Here is a 13,098-nt window from a genome sequence, read left to right on the forward strand (position 1 = left end):
GATTACACTCATGGAGTGAATTAGAGGTGGGACTTCACAGACCAGCATCTATATTCCTACTTTAGAAGTCTTTTTAACTAAATGGCCCTATAGACCACTCCATTTTCCCCTTGAACATTAGTTAACCCAAGGCTTTTATAAAATACTTGTAACATGAAATAAAATGCATAAAAATCACTCAAAACCAATATCCTGGAGACTGAATGCTGAAAATATTTTAGCATGCATTTTTCCCTCACATTTTTATTGCATAACTAATAACAGTAATTATTAGCATAAGAAAATACTAGGCACTTCTTATGTTCTTTATATATATTAATTTATTATTAATTTATATATTAATACATTAATTTATATATATATATTAATTTATTATTAATCATCATAATAAACCTCTGAAGAAGGTATTGTTATTGTTGTTATTATCCTTATTTTAGGAATAAAGAAACTGAGGAACAGAAGGGATAGAAAACTTACTCATTGGTACATTGCTACTGTTTGCGATTTGAGCTTATGCTCTTACTTACAATAATATATAAATACTTCCCACAACAACACACATGTACATACTCACAATATACATATATAAATACATAAATTTTAGATCATGTTCTATAATTTTTTGGAAGCTTCCTTTTGCATTTATCCATATTTATTGCATATTTTCACATTATTAGCATACAATAAAATGTGTATATGTATAGATTTTAGATTTATCGTAGTATCTTGGACTTGTCTTATTAATAAATATTTAATTTGCTTCTACTTTTTCATTATAATAAAAGTGAACATTCTTAAACATAGCCCCCTGTATCCAGCTGAATATTTTCTTAAGATAAATGCTTAGCCCCTGATTAAAGTTTGATGCATTTCCATTCAATAATTTTTTAAAGAGGGTATTAAATCTTTTATTGAGTACACATTATAATGGATGATACCCAAGCTTCATTCCCATCTATAACTTTATCTGGTACCATAATTCAATTTAGATATGTTTCATAGGATGTGCCAACAATCATTAATAACCAAAAAAGAAAAAAAAAAACTCCATGACTTTGCATGGGTGACCCTTTTAATGGTGAACTCCAAGTCACAACACAGTAACTGTCAGTTCAACTACACCAATGTTCTGAGGACAATAGCTTCTCCACCAAAGCTGGTTGTAAATAAACTTCAAATGGAACTTGGCATCACCCTGAAGGAATTCTAACATTACACTGTTGGGGTAGTTTACCAAAATGGTTTCAGAGTAGACTAATTTTATACAGCACACTAAAAAAAAAAAAAGAAGACATTTATTCAGCATCATGATCAGACTATTACATTTAACAATCAACAGCATGGGTGCAAAAAAAGAAAAAAATGACATTAAAACCCTTTGTTGGAATGCTTTACACTCTCCACAGAACAGAAACTAAAATAACCTGTTATACAATTAGTCACAAGTACAGTCCTTAAGTTTTTTGCCCAAACACATGAGTATTGTCTAAAGCATGTCTTCTTTGTAGCAGCTAGGCCCTGCTACCACTGTTGGCTGAGTTCACAAATCTGTTGTAACCTGCAGCTTCCCTGTCACTTCTCTGACCCTCCTCTCCTGCTAAGCTTTGTTTCCTAGCATTAATTAAAACCTTCAGCCACTGCCATAACTACTGCTGCTGCTGGAACCATCATAGCCACCTTGGTTTCATGGTTTGGCAGAGAATTGGCCTTCACCACCGTAGAGGCCAGAACTTCTGCCTCCAAAGTTCCCTCCTTTCATGGGTCCAAAATTGGAAGACTGATTGCTGTAATTGTCAAAATCATTGTAGCTTCTGCCACCTCCAAAATTGCTTCCATCATTACGAAATCCATCATAACCATCCTCACTGCCACTATGTCCACCACCATCATGGCTGCCACCAAAGCCATCTCGACCACTGAAGTTTCCTCCATGACCAAAGTTGTCATTCCCACCGAAAACACCTCCACGACCACCACCGAAGTTTCCAGAACCACTTCGGCCTCTCTGGCTGGATGAAGCACTAGCCATCTCTCGCTTAGACAGGGCTTTTCTCACTTCACAGTTGTGGCCATTCACAGTGTGGTATTTTCTGAATAACAGTCTTATCTGTGGAGTCATAGTCATCAAAGGTTATAAAAGCAAAGGCTCTCTTTTTGCCACAGCCTCAGTCAATCATGATTTCAATCACTTCAATTTTCCTATACTCTTCAAAATAATCTCTCAGGTGATGCTCTTCATGTCTTCTTTGATGCCACCAATAAAAATCTTTTTCACAGTTAAGTGGGCACCAGGTCTTTGGGAATCTTCTCTTGAGACAGGCCTCTTTGGTTCCACAGGTCTTCCATCCACCTTGTGAGGCTTTGCATTCATGGCCGTATTCACCTTCTCCACCAGGCGTATGTGACAAACCCGAAGCCTCTGGAGCGCTTGGTGTTTGGATCCCTCATTACCACACAGTCTGTGAGCGTTCTCCATTGCTCAAAATGGCTCCTCAAACTCGCATCGGTTGTTTCAAAGCTCAATCCTCTGATGAAGAGCTTCCACAGCTGTTCGGACTCTTTGGGAAACTCTGACTTCAACATGATGGCAGTGGACAAGCGGGAAAGACTTCAACAATGCTTTCCCGGCTGCCTCCATGGGCAGAAAAGCACCTTCCAATAATTTTTATTTGTGTATGTACATGGTTGAGATCAAACTGTACCTCAAATTTTTTATCCTACTTTTTAACTTACCAACATTTTATAATAATCATTTTTCCATTTTATTTAAAAATTGTATGTGTTAATACAACAAAAGCTAAACAATAAAAAGACAGTAAAGGAAGCAATGAAACATGAAAAGAAGATGTCTATGACAGTGACTTGCTCCCAGATTTGCTCCCTCAAATTTGTTCTCTACACCACAGCTACAGTTTTCTCTGTACATATCATGTTAGCTATCATGTTAAAGCTATCATGATATCCTTTGGCTTACAATTCCCAGTGGCTCCTGCTTCCTATAGACATTATCCTAGTTCTTCTGCAGGGCACACCACATGCCATATGAGCCAGCTATAATTCAGGCTTGGAGGCCTTGAAGAAACCTTTAAGGCTCCCTCCCACACTGTTTCCCATACTCTAGTTTTTTTTTTTTTTTCTTAATTGAGGTTTAATTGGAATATAATATTATATTAGTTCCATGTATACAAAGTAGTGATAGAATATTTTTATATATTTCAAAATAATAACCACAATAAGTCTAATTAACATTCAACACTGCATACAGTTTAAAAGGGCTTCCCTGATGGCTCAGCTGGTAAAGAACCCGCCTGCAACATCAGGAGACCTAGGTTCCATCCCTGGGTCGGGAAGAGCTCCTGGAGAAGGGAAAGGCTACCCACTCCAATATTCTGGCCTGGAGAATCTCATGGACTGTATAGTCCTTGGGGCACAACTGAGCAACTTTCACTTTCACTTTCTATAGTTTACAAACAGTTGATGTGTGTGTGATGAGGGCTTTTAAGATCTACTCTGTTAGAAACTTTCAAATATTCAATACAATATTGTTCACCATGGTCACCATGCTATACATTACCTCCTCATGACTTATTTTATAACTGGACATTTGTACCTTTTGACATCATTTGCCATTTTACTCACCCCTACCCCACCCCATACTTCACCTCCCCACCTTAGGCAACTGACAAGCTCTTCTCAGTATCTATGAGCTTGCTTTTATAATTCTAATTCCACATGTAAGTGAGAATATATGGTATCTCTTTCTGACTTATTTCACTTAGCATTATGCCCTCAAGTTTCATCCTCACAAATGGCAAGATTTCATTCTTTTTTATATTGAAATAGTATTTAAGCATAAAATAAATAAAACACCCATACCCTAGTTTTTGATACTCCTTTTTCCTGGAATGTTTTCTCTTTCCTTTCCCCCCAAATTAACCTGTTAAAGAATCAACAATTTAATTCTTTAAGCCTCTACTCAGAAATTGTTTCCTCCAGGAAGAATTTTTCCTTGGACTCTACCAGCACTCTGAGCTGGATATCTGATCCCCATCTGTGGCATTACATGACACCCTGGAACAAGAAAAAATTGGGGGAATAAATGCATTCAGGGACAAGGCCAGCCTAGACATTACATTTGAATATTCTCCAATCTTGCTTTATGGAATCTAATTCAACTCTGGGGTGATCTTGTGGAATCCCATAGGAATCTCAGATCAGAATTTCCCTGGATCATGAGAGATCCCTGGGAGAGGGCAGCTTCTGACAGTCTCTCTTTTTCCATCTCTCCCAACAGCCTACCAGGTTTCCTGCTACAGAAGTCAGTCTGTGTCTTAGAAGAGTTTTCAAAAAGTTTTCTTTTTTTTTTTCCTCCCATGGTGCTGCGATCACCAATGGTTCTCTTTAGCTTCTGGCTTAGATTCATAAGAAAAATTCCCTGCATGTTAATACTACTTTTATTAGTTTTCTATTCCTTAGTATGAATGAGGGTCTGAAGGAAGGATTCAATAAAGGAAGAGAAAACAGAATATCCTGAAATTTGTCGAAGTCCTTCCTTGACTACATCTCACCCTCAGAGTTGCAACCAACCCCAAGAGAGTGAGCCTGGGGGACCTGGGCCTGAAAACCCATCAGGACTTCTACTAGGCCATAACAGCAATCCCTACATGTTTGCTTTCACTTTCTGCTAAAGAAACTAGACAACACCCACTGGGGCCTGATGTGGCTGTCTAAGCCCCATTCCTCCTCATTTAGAGATCATGCAGGGACTATTTTTGTACCCCACTCTGATATCTGGACATCTCCAAATGCAGTTTGAAAAATTCTTGTTGCCTGAGGGTTTGTTGCCTGTGGAGGATGCAGCAGCTAAAATCGTAAGGAGTGTATCTGCCTTTCTATGACTCCTTTGTAGCTACGTTAAGTCACTTATTCAAGCAATCTCTGACTCTTTATGAATGGGACAGAGTCTATCTATAGCTATTGTTTCCCTTAATGTCTTATTCAAAATCAAGGTGGCCTGTTGCAGACATTACCTCCAGTTCATTTAATTCAGATTTTTTTTTTTTTTTTTTTTTGGTGGGGGGAGTGGTTAGGGGAATCTCTTCATGAGACAGCTTACTGAAACCAGCATACAAAATGGCTTAGCTCTCTAAGCAGATATCATACCATTAACAGAAGGAACTGGGACCAGAGGCCAGGCTGGGAATTAAGGTCGCTGGGGTGATATTCTGCTTTCTTATACAAGCTGTGATAATTTGAATAAAATCATTTCACCAGTGAGTTTCAATTTCTTCCTAAATTAGAAAAATGGTACCTCCTTCCTTCTTCTAGGGGCTGATGGAGAGCAGTTGACAAATGTCCCCAAAGCTTTGGAGTTATGTAGTTGCTTTTTCTAGCAGCATCTCTTTCTCAGTAAGGGTTCTCAGAGGCTCAGTGTGGCTCAGGTAAAAATTGCCTTTCATCTATTTCTTCCTTGCTTTCCAGATAATCTGTGGCTAAAATTAGCAATGCTTAGTTCAGTAAAAAATATTGTTACAGCGGCAACCATGGAAACGGTGTTTGAGCAGCTTCCCCTTCAGGGAGCTGACTTTTGTGGGATATGCCTTCTTGCTGATTAAATGAAACAACTCACTGCTTTTGAAGCTGAGGTCTGAAATTAGTTAAGAGTACAGGCAAACCTTCCAAAAGAACCATCCTCCACATTTCTCCTTTCTTTCCATTAAGGAAAGAAAAAAGTATATCTCAAATTAGGTGTCAGATTTTGCTTTCAATAGAGTATAGGAAGATTAATCTGTTGACCCATCATCCTACATTTGAGTTGTCTTTTCACAGAAATAGTGGATAATGCTATTAATGCTGATGCCTTTCTCATACATCTTCTTATAGTTTACCAAAAATGCTTTCCTGTGCGCTGCCACTGAAGTCTTGTGATCAGTGGAGAAGGCAGAGAGAGCATAATGAGGAAATTCCTGATCAGACAAGGAAAGAGGCTCAGCCATTCTAGCCCACATGGCTAGTAATTAGAGGAGATGAGATGAAAATTCTCTCACCTCTGATTGCGGTTTTCTTTTACATTCCCTGGCCAATCTCCTTGTGCCTGAGGTAGTGAAATCAAGCGGCCAAGGTCAGACATATCCAGTTGAGTCTGCATTTGATAAACTTTCAGCTTTGCCTTTCTCAACTTTCCTGACTAGCAGGGTCTCCCCTGCTTCAGAGAGCAGAGCCCTCCTGATGCTCCCTGGGAAGGAGTCTGCATTTAAATTCCACTTTCTGATCTGTCTGCCTTCCCTCCAAAGGACTCTTCCTCTGGGTCCTTATTTTCCTACAGTTTCCATCATTTTAATTCATCTGTTTTCATGCCTTTCTTTATGATCTCTCTTCTCCTGGCAACTTCTTCTCTGAGTTTATTCTTCTAAATGTGTTTATAGGGCTAATGAATTAATGAGTGCCGGGACAGGGGCACTTCTTTTTTTTTTTTTTTTCCTCACTTATTTTTATTAGTTGGAGGCTAATTGTTTTACAATATTGTAGTGGTTTTTGCCATACATTGACATGAATCAGCCATGGATTTACATGTGTTCCCCATCCTGATTCCCCCTCCCACCTCCCTCCCCATTCCATCCCTCTGGGTCTTCCCAGTGCACCAGCCCTGACAGACTCTAATTACTTTGGTTCTAGTAAAAGGCTCTTTCACATAACTTTGGCCAACCCAGGAAAGATCAGGAGCCAGGCTCCAAAGTCTTCCCCTGTAGCCACAGTGGAGATTGAAGGAAGGGTGATGATTTTAGGGAGAAGGAGGAAAATAAACTATTCCTGTGGGAAATTTTTACTTTTTGCCCTTTGGTAGAGCATCCTTAGGAAATTGTAGTTCACATTATTTGAAGGATTTAAGCCTTTGCAGCCACTATGAATTATCATGTAGGTTTCTGCCCCATCTCCATTCTACTTCTTCCCCAATCCTAGATGCTCCAGTAGTTTCCCCAAGAAGCTCAGGGCCGGAGCAGGGTTCCTGATCACTGTACTCATTGAAGTCAGATATAGCTGGCTCCTTCTCTCCCTCCGATGCTAAACCAGAGATTCATCACTGATTCTCATCCCACAATCCACATGCCACTTTATGAGGTGGGGACAGGGACGAACTCATCACAGTGTGGTTTCCTTAGACCAGCAAGCATCCAACCCTGCACACTAGGTTTTGTTTCCACTCTATGTAAGAGACAAAATGATAATTATTTGCTTATTTGCTGAGCTTTCAAACTGTGTCCTTATCAAATGCTCCCATGGCAGCAGAGGGTTCTTTGTCCTCAGCAAATTTGGAGAACAGATGGATTGTGGAAGTCCTCTCAGGTATAGTGATGCATTCATAGCTGCAGGAGAAGATGTGTCAGGCCAGCAATAATGCGTAACTGTCATTGTGCATTATCAGTCGTCAGAGAAAACAGCCACACACATGACTTGCATTTCTGTGTCAGAAATTGTTTATCCTGAGTCTATGACCTTACTGCCTTTTCTTCCATGAAATCTTCCCTGTGTCACTTCCACGCCCCTCTCTGTTTTCCTCTGGGTTTTCACAGTATCCCATGCTCGGCTCTAATGCCTCTTCAAACTACGTTGTATTTACCCTTGTTTTTAGCTTCCTCCTGAGAGAAACATATACCAATGCATCTGTTAAATGAATTTAAACTAAAGGTTTATATGAAAAGGCAGATGAAAAATACATCTCATTTTACAAATTAATTCTCATCAGCCAAAAGTGTCTGACTAAAAACAGACTGTAAAGCGTAGCTGTTGATGTTGTTGTTGTTTTGGTCGCTAAGTCTTGCCCGACAGGCGCAAAGAGAATAAAGAGATCACTGTGTAGAGGCCAATCTCTACTCAGGTGGGAGGACTAGTGATTTCTGTGCCACTTGTTGAGGCAGGGTAAGCTCCTAGACAGCAGCTAGTTGCTGCTGACGGCTGAGTACAGCCACGAGGGCTGGACAGTCCAACCAGGAGAGAGGCCTCAATTGCGGGGTGAAAGCTGAGGAGCATAATAAAGACAAGGCCTGAATAGAATGTGAACCCATCTGAACTCTGTGTTGAGCCAAAATTGTATCCATTCACAGAGATAGCATTTTTCTGATATATTTGTTTTAAATCTGCTTCAGTGCACAGAGACTCGGGCTGTCAAGAAACTAGACATCTCAGAGATGCTTCCTCCCCACCGACTTCTCTTACCAGCACAGTTTTTCTTGGTCCCTGCTCACCCTCATACACACCTCTGCCCCAGTTCTGTCCACACCTGACGTACACACCCATTCAGTTGCTTTTTCCTTTCTTTGGTTTGATTTCTGCCAGACCTGTGAGGATTCTTGTGATGCATCTGGCTGTCAGCTCTGCTTACATTAGAAAGAATTAAGAGAGAGCATGAGGGATAGAAAAAGAAATTTGGAGATAATATGGAAATTAAAGGAATTAAGTAACTTAAGTAGAATTATGAATTTCACATACATTGGACTGAACTTAACTACCACAGGAAAATAATCATATGGATTTGAAACTACAGGGTAAATACTTGAAAACAGTTACTCTCAGATATTTGAACACTGATATAAGCAATAGTATGGACCTCCCTGGTGGTACAGACGGTAAAGCGTCTGCCTACAACGTGGGAGACCCGGATTCAGTCCCTGGGTTGGGAAGATCCCCTGGAGAAGGAAATGGCAACCCACTCCAGTATTCTTGCCTGGAAAATCCCATGGATGGAGGAACGTCGTAGGCTACAGTCCATGGGGTCACAAAGAGGTGGACATGACTGAGAGACTTCACTTTCACTTTCTATAAGCAATTTTGCTATGCTACATTTTCTATCTGACTCTGGAGTAAAAATGAGGTTAGGGATGTTGACCTGGCATTTCAGTCTCAGTCTCAGTTCAGTCGCTCAGTTGTGCCCAACTCTTTGTGACCCCATGGACTACAGCACGCCAGGTTTCCCTGTCCATCATCCATCCGGGAGCCTACTCAAACTCACGTCCATCAGGTCAGTGATGCCATCCAACCATCTCACCCTCTGTCGTCCCCTTCTCCTCCTACCTTCAATCTTTCCCAGCATCAGGGTCTTTTCCAATGAGTCGGTTCTTCACATCATGTGGCCAAAGTATTGGAGTTTCAGCTTCATCATCAGTCCTTCCAATGAACACCCAGGACTGATTTCCTTTAGGATGGACTGGTTGGATCTCCTTGAAGTCCAAGGGACTCTCAAGAGTCTTCTCCAACACCACAGTTCAAAAGCATCAATTCTTGGGAGCTCAGCTTTCTTCACAGTCCAACTCTCACATTCATACATGACTACTGGAAAAAGCATAGCTTTGACTGGCATTCCAAAAGTTGGGCAAAATTGAATCTGGTCTACTGAATAGCAAGTAACACTCTCTCAAGATATTCTTAAAATCTGATTGATACAGATCTATGTCTTCTTTGTTTCAACAGATTTTATTGTTCACTAAATCTTAGTTGAGTGTCTTAGATATGCAAGGTTGTTTCTGCCAGTTTGGTGAGTAAACAAGAGTGTATTCTTCCTCTCAATAGCATGACCAGTACTGACCTGAGCCAGCACTTCCTACATATAAATTCTTACTGGTATTGTATATGCGCCTTTCTTGCCACCCAACCAACCAATGTACACATACACCCACACCATTCCCTGCCACTTATACATTTTATATTCCTCTGATGCAAGGAAAAATATTTTTATAGCTACATTTACCCTTTGGTACCAACAGACTTAAAATAGAACACACCTTTAAATTGTGTTTTTCAAAGATGGCTGCACCAGTATATTCCATCCCAGATGCTCTGCTTACAAAGTGATGCCGACCCTCCTTCCATTGAGAAGAAGGGTCTTGTTCCCTCCCCTTGATTCTTAGTGGCCCTGTAACTACAAGCAAAGTGACACTATGTGACTTCTGAGGCTAAGGTGTAAACTGGCAATATGCCTCCCACTTGGTCCTTTTTGGATGCTTGCACTTGAAACTAGACACCATGTTGTGAGGAAGCCTGAGCTACATGGAGAGGCCACAAGTAGGCATTTCCACTGATAGGCCCAGAGGAGGTGCTGATAACTCAATTATGAGTTCACATCACCATCTTCAGACATGTAAGTGAATTACCCTTAATTATTCAACCCTTCCCTCCCATTCCTGAACCCCTCTACTGATTAATGCTAATAAAATCAATTTTCTTGGCTAAACCCTGCTCAAATTGCAAATCCAGGAGCTAAGCAAATTATTATTGCTTTAAGACTAAGTTTTGGGGTGGTGTGTTCAGAACAATGCCTATCTTATCCACTCCTTTGATGTATTAATTAGCAGTCACATCGTCTCTTCCCAGCCAGACTTTAGTTTCCTTAGAGTTTAGAGTTTTAAGTCTAAACTTACAGAACATTTTTTCATACTATGTTATATTTTAGTCAAACTAAATTTCTACTTCTCTCTGTATTTAATCTTAGACTCCCAATATTTGTATACTTGATCATCCTTTTTTTTAATGCACACTCTTGTTCCCATCTATATTCTCCCAAGTCTCATTCATTTTCAAGATTGAGTCACATGCCAGGAAGAATTTCATGATTCCTCCTGTCAGAAGAGATGCCTCCCTTTTCTGAACTCCCAGAGCTCTATGGATAAATTTCTTTTACCAATATTATCATCTTTTACTTTATATCACAGTTACTTATTTACAGATGTTTCTCCACTTCTAGACTGTCTTATTTTTCCTTACATCCGTTTATACAAAAGTATCTATGGAGCGTCTACTACTTGCCATACAATCTGCAAGGCACAGGGTAAAGAACAGTGAGCAAAGGAAGACATGATCCTGTCCTGATAGATCTTCCAGCTTAGTGAAGGAAGCACAATAAATAAATACACAAATGTTTGACAACCACTCTTTTTCAAGTGTTTTAACCAAGTCAGTCACATCCAGGACCTAATGCAATACCCTATTTCCTTTGCAGTCTTGGAAGGCAACATGGAATAATCAGAGATATCAGTTTGAATTCTGTCTCACCTGTGAATACGAAGCAAGGGCTTCAACTCTCCCTGCTTGACTTCTCTCGTGGATCAAATGAAGGTAACTTTACCTACTTTATACTTTTTAAATTATTAGTGAGAAAATTTATGTGAGCTCTGCATTTGTGCTGGGCACACAATGAAATCATATAGCCCTTTGTTCCCAGCTTCTCCTGCTTAATATAGAGCTCAGCCTTCAGTTTGCATTCACCTAATGAGACTGACCATGACATCAAATACTCAGACCCCATCTTCCCCTTGTACATGAAACTTCTTTTATGGTTGAATAGCACCCATTTTTTTTCCTGGGGGCAACTTCAGCCAGTGGCACTGGAGGGAAAGGAAGACCTCAGTCTTTGTCATACGGCTGACTCCTACTCATTGTACAAAATGTAACAAAAATGGCATTTCTTTAGGGAGATTGTGACCACCACTCACTCCAGTCCCTATCAGACTGTGTCAGTTCCCTCCTTTTCAGACTACACAGAACCCTACAGCTCTCCTTCACAATACTTGTCGCAACTGAAATTGATTAATTTTTAAAAACTGTCTATCACACTCCCATTAGATTGTAAGCACGAAAAGGCAGGGGCCAAGGTCTGTTGCTGCCATGACGACGAGTACCAGGTCAAGTCCTTGCCATATAGAAAATACTCAAGAAATATTTATACAATTAATGAATTGGGAAAAGCTTTGCAGCTGGAACACCAAGAAAGAAGTGAACTCAATAATTGTCAGAAACCATTTTCTTTGAGCATTTTTCATGATCAATTCTCAGAAGATTCTGAAGTCAGAAGGTGTGATCTTCCTTTAATGGGCCCAAAGGAAGAATGATTAATTTTATTTTGTCAGCTAACAAGTTTTTCTGAACAGTGCCTCTCGGTTTCCTGATATGAACTACGGAAGGTATAAGAAATTAACGTCCTAAAGTTAGATGGTTTAGTCAGACCAGCAAGCTGTTTTAAGCTGTGTCTGTAATCGCAAGCCAAAAAGGTAACTGACAATTTGAGAGAGACATGACTGTACTAACTACAATTCCTGAGAGTTATGCTGTGGTACCATAAGCCTTCTAGAGATGTAAAACCCCAAGATCTTTTGAAGGTAAGAGGCTTACAAATTTTAACTTGAAAAAATAAGCAGCAGCTGTCTTGTCTGCATGTGTGTGCTCAGCCGCTTCTGTCGTGTCTGACTCTTTACCATCTACGGGCTATGGCCCGCCGGACTCCTCTGTCCATGAGACTTTCCAGGCAAGAATACCAGAGTGAGTTGCTGTGCCCTCCTCCAGGGGATCTTCCCAACCCAGGAACTGAACCCATATCTCCTGCACCTCTTGCGTTGCAGGCAGATTCTTTACCCTCTGAGCCACTCGGGAAGCCCATCTTGCCCTGCCATGGGCATTTAACTGGCTGTTCCCCCAACACACACTAAAATATCTTTTTATATTATTTGCTCAAAGTCAAAGAGTTGTAATAAAATATCTTTCTTCTTGGAAGTATGAGACCAGATATAGCAAAGTAACCAAGAAAAGTAAAATTTGGATTTTTTTTTTTTCAAATATTAGCACTGATTATTTCTCTAGCAATATGAGGACAAAATCCCTATAGGGTCTAGCTAAATAAACACTATATTTCTTACTACCAAAACACAGGACGTGGTTCCAGATCTGCTTCCCAGCTTGTAACTGGACCTGTTGAATCTTCACTGTCTAAGGTTGAATTTAGTCAAAGTTAGCACATCTACTGACCTAATCCCCCTATGAAAAGAAAGATTTGTTAGAAGATTAGATCATGATTTTAGCTCAAGTTCTATAAATACACAAAATCTTATTTTTTGTACTTTAATATGTTGAAAGTGGCTCCTTACATAGAAAAGGCTGCTAGGGCTGAGAGAAGAGACAGCATTAAAGAGAACTGGTACTTTTTATAGGCTGACTTTCATGTATCTGAAGAATATGGTACAGCAATTGAATACAGTCTAATCCCATTTTGTTATTTTTTACATATTTTTGTGTGCTAGATCCTGGAAATATTCATTTAGCTCTGCATCCTTTTCT

General features: G+C 39.9%; 1 pseudogene; it reads right to left on the bottom strand.

Moving 5' to 3' along the window:
* Positions 1-1,621: 1,621 nt before the first annotated feature.
* LOC122691799 lies at positions 1,622-2,583 on the bottom strand (annotated as a pseudogene).
* Between the last annotated feature and the right edge of the window lie 10,515 nt (positions 2,584-13,098).

The sequence above is a fragment of the Cervus elaphus genome, chromosome 1 (genome assembly GCF_910594005.1).
Source record: "Cervus elaphus chromosome 1, mCerEla1.1, whole genome shotgun sequence".
Taxonomy (NCBI): domain Eukaryota; kingdom Metazoa; phylum Chordata; class Mammalia; order Artiodactyla; family Cervidae; genus Cervus; species Cervus elaphus.